Here is a 21,268-nt window from a genome sequence, read left to right as displayed (position 1 = left end):
AGCGTCGTGGGCGCACATTGCCCTATGTACCCCCTCCCAGGACGCCCTCATCCATACAGTGGCGCCTTCAGTCCACTGTTTTCACGCCTCCATTTCCAAACTCCCCGGCACAAATGATGGGTGTGGCCACTGTGGGGTGTGGAGAGTGGTGGTGTGGAGGGGGTCTTCAGGAAGGAGGATTTCCCCCCAGTGCGGCTGATTCGCGCAGCCAAGAAGAAAAATTATTTTCTTGCCGATTGCGCGTTCACTGAGTGCTCTCGCCTCATTGCGCGATTGCTTTCTCTGTCCAGAGGACGGCAGCTAAAGGGCCTAAGCGTGAACTCGGCCTGGGCAATGGTGGGTCAAAACTCCTTGGCCTTTTGCAGGAAGGGGGGTAGGGCGGGGGCAGGAGGCGGACTAAACCAAACAACCCCGGGAGCTCCGGGTCAGGGCGGACTTTTGCACCTCCGGGATGAGCACACCCTCCCACCCGCGGACCCGGCCCAGCGCTCAGGGAGGCTGCTGGTTAACCAGGCTCGTACTGAGCCTCCCGGACCAAAAGGGATACTGTGCCCCAAGAGCAGCCACTTCCAGGGGACCCTGGACCTTGAAGGGTACTGCAGGAGCAAACGTTCTCGAGTGATGCTGCGGCCCGATAGTGATAGATTTAGTTACACTCTTCACAGCTGGTGGGTTTTGTTATTAGAGATGTAGCTCCATTTTTAAAAAACTCATTGTTGTCAGAGATAGGCGACTAGACTCCTTCTTTGACTGATTGCCCATACTCTGGAAGAAGCATCTCCATGTTGGGTGTAGTGAAATAGTTTAGGTAAAGGAAAGTTGATCTCCTTTTAGTGCCATTGGGGCAAGTAGAGTCCAGGGGAACTCAGCATGGTCTTGAAAGTGGGGAAGCTACCGGGATGCCCAGTCCCTGGCGGGTTGGTTATCGTTCTGTTGTTACAGTATCATTGTCAGTTATAAAGACAGCTTCAGTTAAAATAGATCTCATATGATCTCCAAGTCAGTACGTTTTGTTTGCTTGTCTTGATTTTTTTTAGGAACCAAAATGCTTCCCCTCCCCCCTTTCTCTTGTGGTGGACACAGAGGGAATTTACTGGAAGTCTGGAATTTCCAGAAAATAACTGAAGGCACAGTTCAGTTGTGACTAGCAAAAGTAAGAGATTTGTTTGTGGTTTGGATTGTCTTCTCTCCTTACTCCATCCACAGGGAAGACATGCTAGTTAACTGCCAATTTTTAAAAAATCACTCTGTTCCTTATGGGGATAAGGAACAGAAATGCTTTTTGTTTTGTTTTACAATTGAATCCCTATTGTCCAGTCTTTAAAAACATAGAAACACTTTTATGTGTCACAAGGGCAGGAAACATAGCTTTCTCAATCAGTGCTGTATTCCCACAGTTCTGGATCTTGCCCACAATACAGGCTTAGTAAATAAAATCGATATGGTTTTTCAATAACCACAACAGAGAAAGGTGCAAATGATTAGCAGTATAACTCAACATATGAAAAAGGAACCCAATGTGAGTTAACAAATTCACCACGAGAACTGGCCATATACATATGTGAAAAAGACAGAAGTAGAAACCTGAGATTACAAGTTCACCTAGTGAATATAAACTAAGCTCACAAGAGGTTAAAGCGGTAAGAATCTTTTGAAAACCACAATCCTTCACAAGGTCTCTAGAGTTAGGGAGAGGGAACACCTTCCATTTTAAAGCTAAGGAAACTAGGAACAATGAGCAGCCTTTTAAAGTAAAGGCACAGTTCAGTTTTCTCTCAGTTTAATTCAAGGACCATTTGTTGAGTGCCAAGCACACTAGACTCAAATTTGCACAGTTCCTCAAGGACCTTAGACTAATATTACAGAACTCCAGTATCCATTCTTCATTCATTCAACAAATATTTATTGAGCACCTACTGTGAGCCAGATGGTGTAGTGGGAACTGGTAATTCATCAGTAAACAAGACAAGTCCCTAACAAGGTTAAAAGTTAGTGATGGTAATCTATCTATGTTGTGGTAGATTGAAAACATTTTGATGTCTCCTTTATTAGATAATATACTCCCTTGTCCTAAACTTATTTGTGTATATGCCTTGTCTCCCATGCAGGGTTTACATATCCCTCATCATGCCCAATAGACTTCTGAGATTGTAAAACATGACAGGGATAAAAATGAACACTCTGTGGTTAGGCCCCATAGTTTTGAAACCTGCCTTTAAGACTTACTTATTATGTAACCTTGACCAAGTTACTTGATCCCCATCTTAGTGTCCCGATTTGTAGAATAACATAACAGTACATACCTCAGGGAGTAACTATGCTGAATTGAGACAATGAATCTTGCCTAGCACACAAAATGTTAGCTGCCATTATTGTCTGCAAATCCCTCCACTCTTCCTCATAACAATGATTTCTAAGTGCCTCTCCATCGGTACCCTGCATTTGAACCCAAGTTCAGTGGAAAATGTGAGACTCATAGCCGTCAGGGTCCTTCTAAATAATAGAATCTTTCTGTGTAGTTATTGTGAAGATCCTCTGCCCCAGCAATGGGGGGATTTCCATGATTACCTCCTGGCTCTGCGCTCAAAGATGAACACTCTTTTGCATAAATTTCTGTGGCCCTTGGCTCCACACTGTGGAAGACTCTTCCTTGTTCATTAGTCTCCATGGCCACGTTTGAAGTGGCATTGGGAAGTAAGCCTTCCTTGGAGACTTCACAGTTTTCACAACCTGTTTCCTGGGGTCCTGAGAGTTCTTTTACAGTTAAACGTTTTTTTTTAAGGCCAGGCTTATGGCTGGTTTGGCCATACAATTGCTTCAGACACTTAGTAGACTTTATACTTATTTGCTTCCATTGACTTTCCTGTGCCAATTGTCACACCCAAAGTTCTTTTCTGGGCATAGTTTCAAGTACTTTATTTCTTTGCTTTCTCACCCTATTCTTTTTTCTCTCAACTTAAGGTTTGAGGCTTAATGGCCCAGCATCCTGTGCATCATCAACCATTATCTGCTATGAGGAAGGAGGGCTACTACTTTCCCACTCAGAGCCAATTCACTGGAGGACAAAAACCAACATCTAACCTACCACATCCATCCGCAGAGGGTAAGAACCACTGTAGGGAACTGAACAGTGGTTTCTCTAATTCCAGATGGAATACCAGGTACCAATGCGGAATGAGCTAGATCTCCACTTATAAATATGAGCAGATAAAAATATCACTAATCATAAAGAAAAAAATCCATCATTTGAAAGAAGAGGACCAAGTTAGAGCAGATGTTACTCACTAGAATGGAGTTAATGAAGGACATAGGAGAAAACTTAAAAAAAGAATCTTGTTGATGTTCTCAGTGAAATTTAAAGAGTGGCAGGTTGTCATGCAAATGGAGCAATCTAAGAACCAGAATGTCCTTGGAAATTAAAAAATACATGAATATTTAAGTTGAAAAGACTGTAGAAGTAGTTAACAGAGAAAGATACTGCTGAAAACTGAATTAATGAATTAAAAGACAATCTCAGAGAATCCTTCCAGAGTGCAAAGCAAAAAGGTAAATAAATAGAAATTATGAAAGGAGATAAAATATATTTTAAAATAGATCCAAGAGATCCCATTTTTATACATTGGACATTTTAGAAGCAAAATGGAATAGACATTTCATATTAATATAATTGTAATATACAATATCTATTTTGTAGTATATAAAAATAGGTATTTGTATACTACAAAACATCATTGAAAGAAATTAAAGACCTAAATCAATGGAAACACATACTGTTGCTGGAGTTGATGACTTAATGTTGTCAAGGTAGCAATACTCCCCAAATTTATCAACAGATTCAATACAATCCCTATCAAAATTCCAGCTACTTGTTTGGTTTTGTTTGCAGCAATTGACAAGCTGACCCTATAATAATTTATATAGAAATACTAGGGACTCAGAATAGCTAAAACAATCTATTAAAAAATAATAATAATAAGTCAGAAGACTGCAGTTCCCAATTTTAAACCCCATTACAAAGCTACAGTAATCAAGACAGTGTGGTACTGGCATAAGGATAGACATATCCATCAATGGAATGGAATTCAGAGTCCAGAAATAAACCAATGCATCTGTGGTCAATTGATTTTCAACAAGGGTGTCAAAATAATACAAGTACAATGGGAAAAGAATAATATTTTCAACAAATGGTGCCGGTCCAACTGAATATCCACATGCAAAAGAATGAATCTGGATATTCACCTTATAGCAGATACAAAAATTAAATCAAAATGGATCTTAGATATACAGTAGTCCCCCTTATCTGTGTGATACACATTCCAAGACCCCCAGTGGATGCCTGAAACCACGGGCAGTACAAAACCACACGCACACACACACACACACACACACACACACACACACACTATATATATATATATATGTTTTCCTGTCCATACACACCTATGATAAAGTATAATTTATAAATTAGGCACAGTAAGAGATTAACAATAACTAATAATAAAATAGAACACTGTAACAATATATTGTAATAAAAGTTATATGAATGGCTTTGGGCTACTAAGTAAAATAAGGGTTACTTGAACAGGAGCACTGTGATACTGTGATAGTCAATCTGATAACCGAGATGGCTACTAAATGACTAACAGGTGGGGAATGTATACAGCATGCATATGCTGGACAAAGGAATGATTTACATCCCAGGCACGACAGAGCAGAACAACTCGAGATTTCATCACACTACTTAGAGCGGCATTCAATTTAAAATTTTAGAATTGTTTATTTCTGGAATTTTCCATTTAATATTTCCACACTGTGGTAGACCACAGGTAACTTGAGATTGTGGAAAGCGAAATCGCAGGTAAGGGGGAACTACTGTAATGTAAGAGCTAAAACAATAAAACTTTTTGTAGAGTTGTTTGACACTGGGTTAGGCAAAGGTTTCTTAACATGACAACAAAAGCACAAGCAACAAAGGAAAAGCTAGGCAAATTGATTTATAAAATTAAAAACTTTTGTGTATCAAAGGACAAGATCAAGAAAGTGAAAAAGACAACCTACAATATGGGAGAAAATATTAGTAAATCATATATCTCATAAAGATCTATTATCCAGAATATATAAAGAACTCTTACAACACAACAATTAAGACAAATAATTCAAATGAAAAATGGACAAAGGATTCAAATAGACTTTTCTCCAGTGAAGATATACAAGTGACCAATAGTCATACAAAACGGTGTTCAACATAATTAACCACTAGGGAAATCTAAATCAAAACCACAATATACCACTTTATATGCATTAGAATGGCAGTTAGAAAAAAACAAACAGAAAAATAACAGGATTCATGCAAAGAAATATCATCAGCTTTAAAAAGGAAGGAAATTCTAACACATGCAAGAGCTTGGATGAACCTTGAAGACGTTATGCTAAATGATGTAAACCAGTCACAAAAGGACAAATACTGTATGGTATGAGGTACCTAGGGTAGTAAAATTCATAGAGACAAAACAGTGGTTGAACTGGGGCCAAGGTGGTGAGAGGGAGGTGATGAGGAATTATTGTTTAACGGTATGGTTAAGGATAGGGTTAGGGTTAGAGTTTCAGTTTGGGAACATGAGAAAAGTCTGGAGATGGATGGTGGTGATGGATGCACAACAATGTAAATGTATTTAATGCCACAGAACTATACCCTTAAAAATTGTTAAAATGGTAAATTTTATATTATGTATAATTCACATATTTTTTTTAAAAGCTCTAAAATTTCTTTTAAAGATATAATAACAAATGTAGCAAAGACATGGAGAAATTGGAACCCTTATACATTGCTGTTAAGAATGTAGATGTAAAATGGTGTAGCCACTGTGGAAAACAGCCTGGCAGTTCTTCAAAAATTTAAACCGAGTTATAACATGATCCAACAATTCCACTCCTAGCTATATACCCAAGAGAATTTAAAACGTATGTTCACACAAATCTATACTTGAATGTTTATAGTAGCAGTATTCATAGTACTCAAAAAGTGGACACAACCTAAATGTCCATCAACAGAAGTTACTGGTTCCCACAATCGCATAAGCCAATTCCTTGAAAAATATATCTGTGTATGTGTGTGTTGAAAATACATTTTTTTAAAAAAAATTGTATCCTGTCTTTTCACTTTCTTTATGGTGTCTTTTGATGAATAAAAGTTCTTAATTTGAGCTTGTGTGTTTATAAATCTTTTCTTCTCATAGTTTATACTTTTTGTTTAAATCTTTCCCTATTCCAAAGTCTTAGACATTTCCCTATATTTTCCAAAATTTTTAAAGTTTTTACTTTCACATTTAAGTTCTTATTCCCGCTGAAACTAATTCTTTAAAAATATGATATGAAGTAGTACTTCAATTTTATATTTTCCTTATGGATAGCCAACAATCTCAGCATCATTTCATGAATAGTGTTTTTTTTTGTTTGTTTTTTCCTCCACTAATCTGAATACCCATCTGTCACTTATCACATTTCTGTACAGGTATAAATTTGTTCCTAGTTTTCTACTAGCTCATTATTTTAAATCTAACATTCTACCATTGACTTCTCATATGCTCGTATATTATTTAAATCCTTTAGATCTGTCTTGTATCATCAATTAACAAAGAGTTGGCATCCTTCTAATTACCATATCCAATAGTCTTTTCTTAGTTCCCATTCTTTTCAGCTTCAAGGCAGTATTTGACACACATCACTATTTCTTCCCTCTTAACACTGTCTCCTACTTTGGTTTTTATTGCTCTGTACTTTCTTAGTTCTCTTTTTACTCTTTCTTGTCTGGCTCTTCGATAACGCCTCTGAAATTTTATCTCTCTCTACATTTGTTTCTTCGACAATTTCATGCACTTTCATATATTCAGTTATCTTATCTCCTCTTTTCTAACTCATCCACTTTTTTCAGAGGGAGGTCCACATCTCCAACAGATAATTAGATGTTTCGACATGTTTAGCTCTTTCTTAAATTAACATTGGGCCTTGAACTCAAGATGTCCAAAGCTTCTCAATCCTGCTTCTCTTGATTATACATTTTTTATTATCATCACCTTCTTCCCTGTCAAATTAGATTCAAAAGTCAGAGTTATAAGTTAGATTCTTCAGCTTCCCTTGTCTACCACCTTCAACCAATGGGCAAGTACTACAGATTGTTCCTCAGCTATGTTTGTTTCAAGAAATTCTTACTTTTCTTTTCTGATCCTCTCCCTCTAGTTCAGAACTGTGGGTGGGTAAGGGGGCTTCCAAGATGAGTCAGAAGCCCAGTGAGATGACTAACTAAAGTTAATATTTTACCCTGATGGAATTTTTTAAAACTCCTTTATGTTTTACTAATAAATAAGTTTTGAATCAGTCTATTTTTCTCCATCCGTCTCCCCATGCCAGTCTAGTAGTCAGCAACATCTTTTCGCTGGACCACTCCATTAGATGTTTGGCTGGCTTTACATCCACTCAGGCCTACCTACAATCCAGTTTTCCCCACAGTAATCAGTCCTTAAAAATAAAAATCTGATCGTATCTCTCCCCTACTTAAAAATTATACATGACAATTTTTACATAGGGCTAATGATATGCCAGACACTCTTCTAAGCTCTTTACGTGTTTTAAATAATTTAATTATTAAAATTTTATGTGGTAAGTACTGTTATTATCCCAATTTTACAGAAAAGAAAACTGAGGAACAGACAGGTTAAGTGATTTTTTTTTCTTGGTCCCGCTATTAATATGTAGTGTAGCCAAAATATGTGAACCTGGTAGTCTGTCTCCAGAGTCTACCCTGCTTCTAAGAACATTTCAAGGGCTTCTCATTGTCCTTAAGAAAAGGTGAAAAATTAGCCTGATAGGATCTTAAGGCATATATGTTAAAAGAGAGGATCATCTATCTTCAGGAATAAAAAATCACAGAGGAAGGCTGTTGCGGATTGAATTATGTCTTCCCAAAATCCATTTGTTGAAGTCCTAACCCCCAGTACCTCAGAATGTGACCTTAGTTGAAAATAGGGTCATTACAGCTGTAATTAGTTAAGGTGCGGTCAGACTGGAGTAGGATGGACCCCTACTTCAATATGACTGAAGTTTTCATACAAAGGGAAATGTGGACATGCACACACATAGAACACCGTGTGAAGATAAAGGCACAGATTGGGGAATGTACGTGTAAGCCAAAGAACACCAAAAATTTCTATCAAACCACCAGAAGCCAGGAGAGAGGCATGGAACAGATTTTCCCTAACATCCCTTAGAAAGAACCAACCCTGCTGACACCTTGATCTTAGACTTCCAGCCTCCAGAACTGTGAGAATAAATTTCTGTTATTTAAACCACCCAGTTTGTAGTATTTTGTTATAGCAGCCTGAGCAAGCTAGTAGTACAGAGGTTTCTCAGGAGGCTTCATATTTATGACCATTTCAGGCATGGAGTCATAATTAAGACTGTTCAAAACTTTAAGGAATTTTTTTTACCAGTACAATTTTTTTAAGGTATAATTGATAGAGCATTATAATAGTTTCAGGTGTACAACATAATGATTTGATATTTGTATATATTGTGAAATGGTCACCATAATAAATCTAGTTAACAATCATCACTATACATAGTTACAGAATTTTTTTCGTGATGAGAAATTTTAAGACCCACTCTCTTAGAAATTTTCAAATATGCAATACAGTATTATTAACTATTGTCTCCATGTTGTACATTACATCCCCATGACTTACTTGTTTTACAATTGTTAAGTTTGTACCTTTTGACTTCCATCATCCATTTTGCCCCCTCTCGACCCCTTGCCTTTTGCTACCACCAATCTATTCTCTGTATCTGTGAGCTTGTTTTTGTTTGTTTGTTTTTAGATTCTACATATAAGTGAATCATGCTGTATTTGTCTTTCTCTGTCTGACTTATTTCACTTAGTATAATGCCCTCAACTCCATTCATGTTGTCGCAAATGGCAAGATTTCGTTCTTTTTTTATGACGGACTATTCCATTGTACATGTATGTACTTCACGTTTCATTATCTATTCATCCAGTTAGTGGACACTTAGGTTATTTCTGTATCTTGGCTATTATAAATAATGCTGCAATGAACATGAAGTTGCATGTATCTTTTGAGTTGTGTTTTCATTTTCTTTGGATACGCCCAGAAGTGGAATTGCTGGATCATAAGGTAGTTCTATTTTTAATTTTTTGAGGAATTTCCATACTGTTTCCATAGTGGCTGCACCAATTTACATTCCCTTATACAGTGCACAAAGGTTCCTTTCTCTCCTCCCCAACATTTGTTGCCTCTTATCTTTTCGATAATAACCATTCTGACAGTTGGAGGTGATATCTCATTGTGGTTTTTATTTGCATTTCCCTGATGATTAGTGACGTTGAACTTCTTGTCATGTACCTGCTGGCCATCTGTATGTCTTCTTTGGAAAAATGTCTATTGAGAACTCCTGCCCATTTTCAAATAGGATTATTTGGATTATTTTTGCTATTAGGTTGTATGAGTACTCTATGTATTTTGGATATTAGGAATTTTTTTAACTTTGTAGCTTTTCCATGTTTATTAGTTTCTTAGTGATTCCATGTTTTAAATAAAGTTTAAAAAACATAAGGTCCATAAGACATAAGGACCACGTCGTTTGCTATTGGGTATCTGAGGAAGAGGGAATTTATGAAAACTATGCTTCTTGCTATAGCCAGTCTTGTGGGGGGGAAAATAAATAACAAAAGGACGCAATGACAATGGCAACATAAAAAAAGAAAGACAAGAAGGCTGACACTGGGGCCTGCCCCCCAAAAAAATAAATAAATAAATAAAAGGAGAGGATAGGATGTTGCTTGGGCCTAAGAGCCTAGAAGCTTCCCTGGTTTCCCAACGCCTTTAACTTCTCTTCTCCAGAGAACCACAGCAATCTTTTAACAGGCCTTTTGTATCTCCTGTTTTTGCTCCTGACATTACTTCAGCCTAAATGCTCATACCTCTTCTTCAACTACCAGAGCTGGGACTAGGGATGAGGCAAACAAGGCCCTTAGGGTACAAAATGTAAGAAAGCACTCGCTCTCCAATGCCAAGCCTGAGTTTCCACCACCCCTAGAGTGAGGGCCTCCCTAAATTTTTACCCTAGGTGCCTGTTAAGTACACAAGGCTATTCACCCTTCAGTGCTCGTCTACTCTCTCTCGATAACCCCAGTCAAAAGTAATTGCTTATCCTATGTGCTGTCATAACACTTTGCTCATTTTTCTATTAACTAAAGGACTCATATCACTCCATGTCAAAACCTGGATTCAGCCTTGACTACCCTCACTCCATGTTCAATCCATCAAGAAATCTTGACCACTTCTCACTCCTGCATGGTCACCACCTTGTTCTGAGTCCCTGGACAATGACCATGGCCTCCCTGCTTCCACTCACTTGCCTTCCCTGCAACTCCATCTCCACAGCCTCCCCAGTCTATACTCCATTAAGCAGTCAAGGGGGTAACCTTTTAAAATTCGAGACTTATCACTCCCCTATCAAAAACTCCAGTTGGTTCCCTGTGTTACCCAGAATAAAAGCCAATCTCCTTGGTAGAGCCAAGGCCTAAACGGTCCTAAACTGAGCCCAGCCTATCTCTCCAACCTGATTTCCTCTCATGTTCTCTCTTTTTTCCTGAGCTCCAATCACATTCTCTAATCACACTCATGACCCTCCCTAGTGTCTTCAAGACTCCTGCTTCAGGGTCTTTGTCGTTTCAGTTGCCTCTACCTGGAAATCTGTTCACCAGAAAGTAACACACTTTACCTCTTAATCTTTTTCAGTTCTCTGCGTCACTGTCTCAGAGAGGCTATCTAAAATGACACCCTCATCGCTGCTTTACACAAATTTATTTCTTTACATTGCTTTTTCCTCAAGGTACTTCTTACTAGCTATATTTTATTATTCATTTATTTGTATATTATCTGTCTTTTCTACAAGAATGTGTGCTACATGAGGGCAAGATCTGTTGTTTGTTTCTTTCCATGCTTTATCTTCAGCACCTAGAACTGTGACTGGCATAGAGAAGGAGCAAAATTAATTTGGATGGATGGATGGATGGATGGATGGATGAGTTCTGCTCAGTTTTATAGCTCTTTCACGTCACTGTTTTACCCATTACAAGTCTTTATGGTAACTGTCAAGCTTTCACTCTGCTCTGTTTTCCCAAGGCATCTACCATAGTGCTTTACATTTCACACTTACTCAGCATTTGTTAAATTGATCAAATCTACCTTTTTATAACTTTTTCTCCTTACTCTTATCCACCACATAACTCTGAAAGATTAAGCAAGTTAAAATCTTGATCTGATCATGTCTCTCTCCTACTGAAAATCCTCCAAGGAATTTTTTTTTACTGAATAGTTTATGAAACCATTATTTTGGGAAATCTTCTATTTGTGAAATATAGATAGATTTCATACTTGCTACTTAATCCTCACAATTACCCTATAGAACAGGTAATACTGGGCCGGGCCGGTGGCTCAGGCAGTTGGAGCTCCGTGCTCCTAAAGCTAAAGGCTGCCAGTTCTATTTCCACATGGGCCAGAGCCAGATGGCTCAGTTGGTTGGAGCGCATCCTCTCAACCGCAAGGTTACCAGTTCGATCCCTCGACTCCCGCAAGGGATGTTGGGCTTCGCCCCCTGCAACTAGCAACGGCGATTGGACCTGGATCTGAGCTGCACCCTCCACAACTAAGACTGAAAGGACAACAACTTGACTTGGAAAAAGTCCTGGAAGTACACACTGTTCCCCGATAAAGTCCTGTTCCCCTTCCCCAAATAAAAAATTAATTAATTAATTAAAAAATAAAAACAAAACAAAAACAATACCCTCTTTACTTGATAGATGAGGAAACAGCCTTAGAAAGGTTTAATACTTTTTCCAGGGACAGTTACCTAAATAATTGACTCATGTATCTAATTCTAAGAATGCAGCTGTTAAAACTACACTTCACTGTAATTTCCTTGGTATTCAAAGCCTTCTACGATATGGTCCCTATCTTTTCAGTATTACTCCTCTCCTATATATAGCCAGAAGCTACTATTAAATCTTAGAAATATAATCTTCCTATGAAATCTTGCGTAAAATAGTGAAAAATCAGAAGTGAGCAGTCAGTCAATAATAGGGAAATAATTTAAAAGAAAATAATATTTCACCACAAGAACTATCCGTAGTAGACATTAAAAAGTAATGTCTGTAAGTTTACTTTGAAATGCATCAAAAATAAGATGGATTGGTGGATGGATAGATAAGTGATAGAGCATGTATAGTAAAATGTTAACTATATTTAATAATCTAAGTGATGAGAATATGGGAGTTCATAGTAAGATGTTCTCAACTCTACTTATGCTTCAAAATTTTTATAATAAAATCTTAGAAAAACTTGTTTAAAATTTTTCTAAGATTTTAGAAAGGGGAAAATTTATTTAAATATATTATTTAAGGGGAAAATTCTTATAATAAGAAATACATTTTAAAATCATGAGAAAAATACATATAAAAATTGGTACAAATGTATAAAGAGAAATTCTGGAAAATAATAAAGGAATTTACTAAATTTTTAATAATAGCTATATTTGGATAGCATTATCTGGGTAAATTTTATTTTTTCCTTTTTGTACTTTTTAGCAGTTTATTAATGTTTAATGAGCATGTTATACAATTCAAATTTGAAAAGTAAAGTTTTTTAAAAAGTAAAAATGCACAGTAAATTGCACTTTACAATCCTATAGTAAAATTAGCAGGATTCATGAGAGAGAATGAAAATCAACAGATAGAAGTAGGCAGAGCAAATGGAGAATTGGCCCTAAGAATGGCTCTCTGCTTTGATAAATATTACCTGAATTACTTGTAGGAAACCCCACCTTTTCACAAAAGGTCTCTGCTATTAATACCTATTTTCATTTTTCCTTTGATGATCAAAAAGGCCATTTCTAGTGAAACTCTTCACATCCCTCTAGGTCCTATTGCTTAGAGCTGACCTATATCCGTGGAGCCCTTGACAGCAACCATTCACTATTATCCACTTTGTGTGTTAGTGGAGGCCTTCTAGTCATGTGGAGTTGAAGATTTGGTAAATACATGTTGGGGCTTTTTGTAAGAATATTCCTGGAATTCTGGCTCCCTACTGTTAAAATAAATAAATTCTCTACACCAGCATACCAGAATGGAGTTGGGCTTTGGAGCTGAGGTCAAGGGTAGGGTCAATCAGCAGGGGGCTTACAGAACCTCAGAAGCTATGACATCTCAGTGCAGGGTAAGTTTTTTCTAATGTAAACGTAAGTATTTGCAGATTCTCGAAACAAACAAACCAATGTGACAGCATCTTGTTTTTTTTGGAGGGGTCTCTTTAAAAAAAACAAAAAAAAATCTCTACAGCAGTTATCAGATGGCAAAATCATAACTAAATAAAGCTCCACGCCTTATTTAATAAAAAGGTAAGTTTCCTTAGACTTAACTATTGTTTTAATCAGGTAGTTTTCCACCATATATCAAAGAGAGCCTATTTAATGGACAAATTTAAGCACAAGAAGTTGTCTTTAAGGCAGTATCTTTGGAGAAAACACTAGAGAATCAAGAGACTATAAAATGAATACCAAAAGAAAAAATTATCGGGCTTAAATTATGTACTTGGCACCATATCAGTGTATTAATGTTAACAGAAATTTACTCATAATTGCAATTTGGTTTGGGTTACCTGAGGGGGAAAAATGAACACGTTCTTTAAGTTTACAATGTATAAAAGTCATATGGTTCTTATAAATTCTAAGTGAAATTAGCACTAGCAAAGTAATTAGGTTTAACATGCATCTACAAATATACATTTAATGCAAATCATCGCTTTTTTTAAGCCAGAAAAGGCATTCTTATTTTCCATATTTAGTTTTTAGAATATAGTCCTACATGATAGTTCATAAAAAAAAGTATTCAATAGTCAAATAAGTTTGGAAAGGAGTATATGTTCTACCCTCACCTTGAACACTCATAATTCAAATAGTCATTAAAGGCTACAAGAAATTCAGTAATAAGAACCCAGTATAACTTTATCTAACCCAACATTTCTGAAACTTATAAAATCATGGAGACCCCCCTTTTTTTGCATAATATCTATTAAAATTTTCTAGAACCTCTTTGGGAAACACTACTCTAGACCAATCCCCTCATTTTTATAGAAATTGTGAGCCAGAGGTAAACTGATTTGCTTAAGGAAACAGTAGTACTTTATTCACTTAGAGAGACTCATACCATAGGTAGGTAAGCTACGTAGTATTTTTATTTTTAAATCAATATCAATTATTTCTTTCTATTGAAACCTTGCTTTGAACTATCAGTGATTATAGGCAAAAACAGTCTAGACTTGCCTTGGTTTCTGCAGCTAGACTCTTGGTGAAAAATACTACACACACCAGTCTTCCCCATCTCTTAAATTGATTTATGTAAATCCAGAAACTAGGCATCTGATGTAAATTAAAGAAAGTATTTGGGAGAGTAAATTACCTACTAACAAACTAGCTATGAAAATATCACTGTAAATAGGTCTTTCAAGGTTCAGTAGGGTTTCTACTGTGATACAAAGTCTTCCCTGAAAACTCCCATTCACAGTGATTTTGCCCTTCTCTAATCAATAAGTAATAAAATTCTTCTAGTGTTACTTACCTGCACCATTTGTGTATTTTATTGCTCTGAACAGATTGCAAGTTCCAAAAATGCTAGAACTAATTCTTACTTTTGAGTCACCCTAGACACATGATAGATTCTCAAGAAATACATTTACCTGACTCACAAATGATCAGAACGGAATGGGGGAAATGGTAGCCTGAAAAATTGGTAAAGGAGCCCAGCATTCTACCTTCTTTTTATCTTTAGTGCAGAATTCTCCATCTCTCTCTCAGCTTGTATGGCTGGCAATACCCTCTTGTCAGTCTTGTCTAGAGGTTCATGGTAACGTAGGTGCCCTTGCTTAAGCGACATCCTTGAATCTGCCAACATTCCCGTGGATCATTGAGAAGCTCATCATATCAGCAGGACAAGTACATGTCATGCCCCAAATATGTTTGGAGATCAAATGGGCCCTGCTCAATAATGAAATGGAAGCCTGATTTTATTTCTACTTAGTTAGCTTCAGATTAATTAGGTAATTCTCCAAAAGTACAGAGCAGCTGCTTTTTTTTTTTTAAATTGTCTTTTTTAAATTGTCTTTCTCAAAGAAAAGCTGATCCCAGAGTATAAATACTTCTATTACATTTTAGCCTCTTTTATGGCACGCCCCTAGAGATGTTACAAAGGAAGAAAGGAAACTTCCTATACCTCCCTGTCACTGATGATCCAGGCTGACTGATTAGAAGACAAGCACTGTACTAAAAACTCATTACCCACAAAGTGGAATCTTCCACTGTTCTTAGGAATTACAACTTATATATACATCTTGGATTGATATGGAGCAATATTATCAGATTAACTCGTTTTTGCCCACAATCAAATCAATGTGTGTTGATTGCGTAGGTACCACGTTCTCAGCACTGCTATCCACACTGTGGGGTTATAGAAGATGTATAAAGTTGTGTAAGGTTTCTCCCTTCAAGAGATTTACAGTTTAAAAAGGTGAGATAAGACTAACATTGAAAACAACTGTGAAAAATACAAGGCGGTATATACGATCCAGTGCTCGCTTGCAGGTCTTGGACTTTAACTGCAATAAAAATTTGGTAGGTGTGGCTGGTTAGCTCAGGTGGTTAGAGCGTGGTGCTCTTAACAACAAGATTGCCGGTTGGATCCCCACATGGGCTACTGTGAGCTGTGCCCTTCACAACTAGACTGAAAACAACTACTTGACTTGGAGCTGATGGGTGCTGGAAAAACACACTGAAATAAATAAAAGTTAAAAAAAAATTGGTGAAGGGGAAAAGTCACTGGGATTTTTAGTCATAAGTGAAGACATCATGAAGAAAATGGGACAGAAGGTGAACACTGGAAGAGGAACAGGACTTGAAGCAAAGAATGTAGGCTATTCCAGTTTCAGGAAACATCATTTTGTTAATTCTTTGTTTGAGATGTCCCAATTCTTGATTGCTATAAACCAGAATGAATACACACACACATACACGTACAAATGTGCGTATATATTTGCACACTTTTTTTAATATTTATTATTTTTTTTAATTTTTCAGTTACAGTTGACAATCAATATTATATTAGTTTCAGGTGTTCAACATAGTGATTAGACATTCATATAACTTATGAAGTGATCACTCCCATTAGTCTATTACCCATCTGACACCATACAGAGTTACTACAATATTATTGACTATATTTCCTGTGCTGTACTTTACATCCCTATGACTGTTTTATTTTTTTTATTAGTTTCAGGTGTACAAAACAATGTAATAGTTAGACATTTCACCTCTCACAAAGTGATAACCCCCCCTCTCCCAGACATACAATATTATTCAGCTTCAGCTTCAGGTTTACAGTGCAGTGGTCAAGCATCTATCCATGAAGTGGGCTCCCTAATAAGACATGTGCTCATCTGACACCCTACAAAGTCTTTACAATATTATTGACTATATTCTCCAAACTGTCTTTCATATCCCCGTGGTAATATTGTAGTTACCAATTTACGCTATCTAATCCCTTTCCATTCTCCCTCATCCCCATCCCCCTCCCATCCAGCAACCATCAGTTTTTCCTATCTCTGATACTATTTCTGTTTACTTTGCTCATTTATTCAGTTCTTTAGATTCCATATATAAGTGAGATCATATGGTATTTGTCTTTCTCCTACTGATTTATTTCACTTAGCATAATATTCTCTAGGTCCATCCATATCATTGCAAATGGTAAGATTTCATTCTTCTTTACAAATGCTTTCAATTATTGGGCTATTACTTATTTGAAATATTAGCCTTTAAAATACTATTATTTTAGTGGTCTATAAATAAATTTGCTTAATTTTCCATTTCCCAGTTGTCAGAGTTAGGCCAATAATTTGGATAATTGGCTTTAAAGTTACATGTATATAGATCATTAACAAATAACTACAATGTGGTTGCTATGTGCTAGGCCTTTTGCTGGATATTGGGGATAAAATGGTGCATAAGTAATCAAGATGCCTGTCAAGTTTAAATGTGTTGGTGGAGACAGACAAAGAAAAACATGATTATAATTATAGTATGTATCATCAAAGAAAAAAATATATACAATGGTATAGTAAACAAAATAGTATGGTACTGGCACAAAAACAGACACATAGAACAATGGAACAGAATACAGAGCCCAGAAATAAACCCACTCTTATATGGTAGTCTACAGCAAAGGAGGCAAGAATATACATTGGGGAAATGACAGTCTCTTCAACAAATAGTGTGGGGAAAACTGGTTAGACACATGCAAAAAAATGGAAACTGGACCACTTTCTTACACCATATATGAAAATTAACTCAAAATTTAAAGACTTAACTGAAAGACCTGAAACTACAAAACTCCTAGAAGAAAACATTGACAGCATACTCTTTGACATCAGCCTTAAAAATACATTTTTTTTTGACTATGTTTCCCTGGGCAAGGTAAACAAAAGCAAAAATAAACAAATGGGACTTCTTAAAATTAAACAGCTTTTGCACAGTGAATGAAACCTTCAACAAAATGAAAAGACAACCTACTGAACAGGAGAAGATACTTGTAAATGATATGTCCAATAAGGGATTGATATCCAAAATATATAAAGAACTCATACAACTCAGCATCAAAAAAAACAAACAAACAAGCAATCTGATTTAAAAATAGGCAGAGGACCTGGACAGATTTTTTTCAAAAGAAGACATCCAGATGGCCAACAGGCTCCTAAAAAGATCGTCAACATCACTGATCATCAGGGAAATGCTAATCCAAACCACAATGAGATACCACCTCACACCTATCAGAATGGCCAGTATCAAAAAATCAACAAAGAGAGTTCTGGTCAAGATGGCACAGGTAAACACTGTGGTTACCTTCTCTCATGGCCACATCAAAATTAGTACTAAACTACAAAACAACCATCATTGAGAATCACCTAAAATCATGCTGAACCGAAGCCCTACAACTAAAGACATGCAGAAGAAGTCACCTTGAGACTGGCAAGAGGGGCAGAGACACAGAACAGGCTGGTCCCACACCCGAGTGTGACCATTAAAAATTGAAAGGGATATCTTGGCTGTGGGGACTGCCCCCCCACCACCAGTGGAGCAAAGGGTCCCAGCCCCTCCCCAGCCCAGGGTTCCAGTGCTGAAGAGAAAAGTCCCCATAATTATATAGCTGAGGGAATCTTCTAATACATGACCTACACTACAAGAAATACTAAAGAAGGCTATTCGACCACCATCAACAGGGACAATTTGTGGCAACCAAAACATAAAGAGGGGGAGAGTAAAGGCCTGAACCAGAATATGGGAATGGAGAAAGTAAGCCTGCTGAAGAAAATGGAATACTCTAAATATCAAACTTTCTTTTACATAAACTTAATGGAAACTGCTCAAAAAAAATCCAGAACTGAAACATATACTGTAATAAAAGAAGAAACACAGGGAAAAATCATAGAATACCATCACACAGAAACAATAGACAACAACAAAAAGGTAAAGAAACAATGGAGCCACAGTCTTACCAGAAAACTAAAGATAGAATGATAGGAAATCCTCACATATCAATAATCACCCTAAATGTAAATGGACTGAACTCACCAAAAAGGCACAGAGTAGCAGATTGGATCAAAAAACTAAACCCAACCATCCAAGAGACACATCTCAGCTACAAGGACAAGCACAGATTCAAAGTGAAAGGATGGAAATTGACACTCCAAAAATGGTATCCAGAGAAAATCAGGTGTAGCCATAATGATATCAGATGAAACAGACTTCAGGGTGAAAAAGGTACAAGAGACAAAGATGGGCATTTCATAATGGTAAAGGGGACTATACAACAAGAAGACATAACAGTCATCAATATTTATGCCCCCAATCAGGGAGCACTGAAATATACCAAGCAACTACTAACAGAACTAAAGGGAGAAATTGACCAAAACACAATTATACTAGGGGACCGAAATACATCACTGACAGCAATGGATAGATCATCCAAACAGAAAATAAATAATGAAGTAGCAGCCCTAAATAACACATTAAATGAAATGGACATAATTGACATTTACAGAGCACTTCATCCTAAAACATCAGACTATACATTTTTTTCTAGTGTACATGGAACATTTTCAAGGATAGACCACATATTGGGACATAAAACTAGCCTCAGCAAATGTAAGAAGATTGAAATCATACCAAGCATATTCTCTAATCACAAGTCTTTGAAATTGGATATCAATTACAAAAAGAAAGCAGAAAAAACTACAAATACTTGGAGATTAAACAACATACTCTTAAACAATGACCGGGTCAAAGAAGAAAGTAGAGGAGAGATCAAAAGATACATAGAAACAAATGAGAATGAAAATACATCCTACCAAAATTTTTGGGATGCAGCGAAAGCAGTTTTAAGAGGGAAATTTATATTATTACAGGCCTATCTCAAGAAACAAGAAAAATCCCAAATAAATAACCTCACATTACACCTTAAAGAACTAGAAAAAGAAGAACAAATGAAACCCAAGGTCAGCAGAAGAAAGGAAATAATAAAAATCAGAGCAGAACTAAATGAAATAGAGAACAAAAAGACAATAGAAAAAATTAATGTGACAAAGAACTGGTTCTTTGCAAAGATTAACAAAATTGACAAATCCCTGGCTAGACTCACTAAAATAAAAAGAGAGAAGACATTAATAAACAAAATCAGAAATGAAAAAGGGGAAGTTATAACAGATGCCACAGAAATACGAAGGATCATCCAAGAATACTATGAAGGACTAGATGCTACCAAATTCAATAACCTAGAAGAAATGGACAAGTTCTTAGAATCATATAGCCTTCCTAGGCTGAACCATGAAGAATTGGAAAATCTAAACAGACCAATCACCACTAAGGAAATTGAATCAGTCATCCAACATCTTCCCAAAAGCAAAAGTCCTGGACCAGATGGCTTCACTAGTGAATTCTACCAAACCTTCAAAGAGGATCTAATACCAATCCTGCTCAAACTCTTCCAAAAAAATTAAAGAAGAGACAGTACTCCCTAACTCATTTTATGAGGCCAACATTACCCTGATACCAAAACCTGGTAAGGACAACACAAAAAAAGAAAACTACAGACCAATATCTCTAATGAATACAAATGCAAAAATCCTAAACAAAATTCTAGCAAATCGAATGCAATAATGCAATAAAAAGATTATTCATCATGACCAAGGGGAGTTCATCCCAGGGGCACAAGAATGGTTCAACATATGCAAATCCATCAATGTGATACATCACATAAACAGAATAAAGGACGAAAATCATATGATTATATCAATTGATGCAGAAAAAGCATCTGACAAGATACAACATCCATTTATGATTAAAACACTTAATAAAATAGGTATAGAAGGAAAACACCTTAACATAATAAAGGCCATATATGACAAGCCCTCAGCTAATCTCATAATTAATGGTGAAAAACTGAAGCCCTTTGCTCTATGTTCAGGAACACGACAGCGCTGTCCCCTATCACCTCTGCTTTTCAACATAGTGTTGGAAGTCCTCACCAGAGCAATCAGGCAAGAGAAAGAAATGAAAGGCATCCAAATTGGAAATGAAGAAGTTAAATTGTCACTCTAAAAAAAATTACTTTCAATGTAAATGGATTAAATGTTATAATCAAAAGACATAGGAGGGATGAATGGATAAGAAAACAAAACCCTTACATATGCTGCCTACAAGAGAGAGACTCACTTCAGATTGAAAGACACACACAGACTGAGTAAAGGGATGGAAAAAGATATTTCATGAAAATGTAAACAAACAAACAAAAAATCTGGACATAAGCAATACTTATAACGGACACAATAGACTTTAAAACAAAGACTATAACAAGAGACAAAGAAGGACCCAGTAATCCCACTTCTGGGTATTTATCCAAACAAGCCCGAATGCTATTTTGAGGGGACATGCTCATCCATATGTTCATTGCAGCATTATTTACAATAGCCAAGACATTAAGGCAACCTGGGTGTCCCTGAATGGATGAATGGATAAAGAAGTGGTATATATGTACAACGGAATATTATTCAGCCATAAAAAAGAATGAAATCCTGTCATCTACAACAACATGGAT

This window comes from Rhinolophus ferrumequinum, chromosome 19 (genome assembly GCF_004115265.2).
Source record: "Rhinolophus ferrumequinum isolate MPI-CBG mRhiFer1 chromosome 19, mRhiFer1_v1.p, whole genome shotgun sequence".
NCBI classification, from domain to species: domain Eukaryota; kingdom Metazoa; phylum Chordata; class Mammalia; order Chiroptera; family Rhinolophidae; genus Rhinolophus; species Rhinolophus ferrumequinum.
This window is presented reverse-complemented; position numbering follows the sequence as displayed.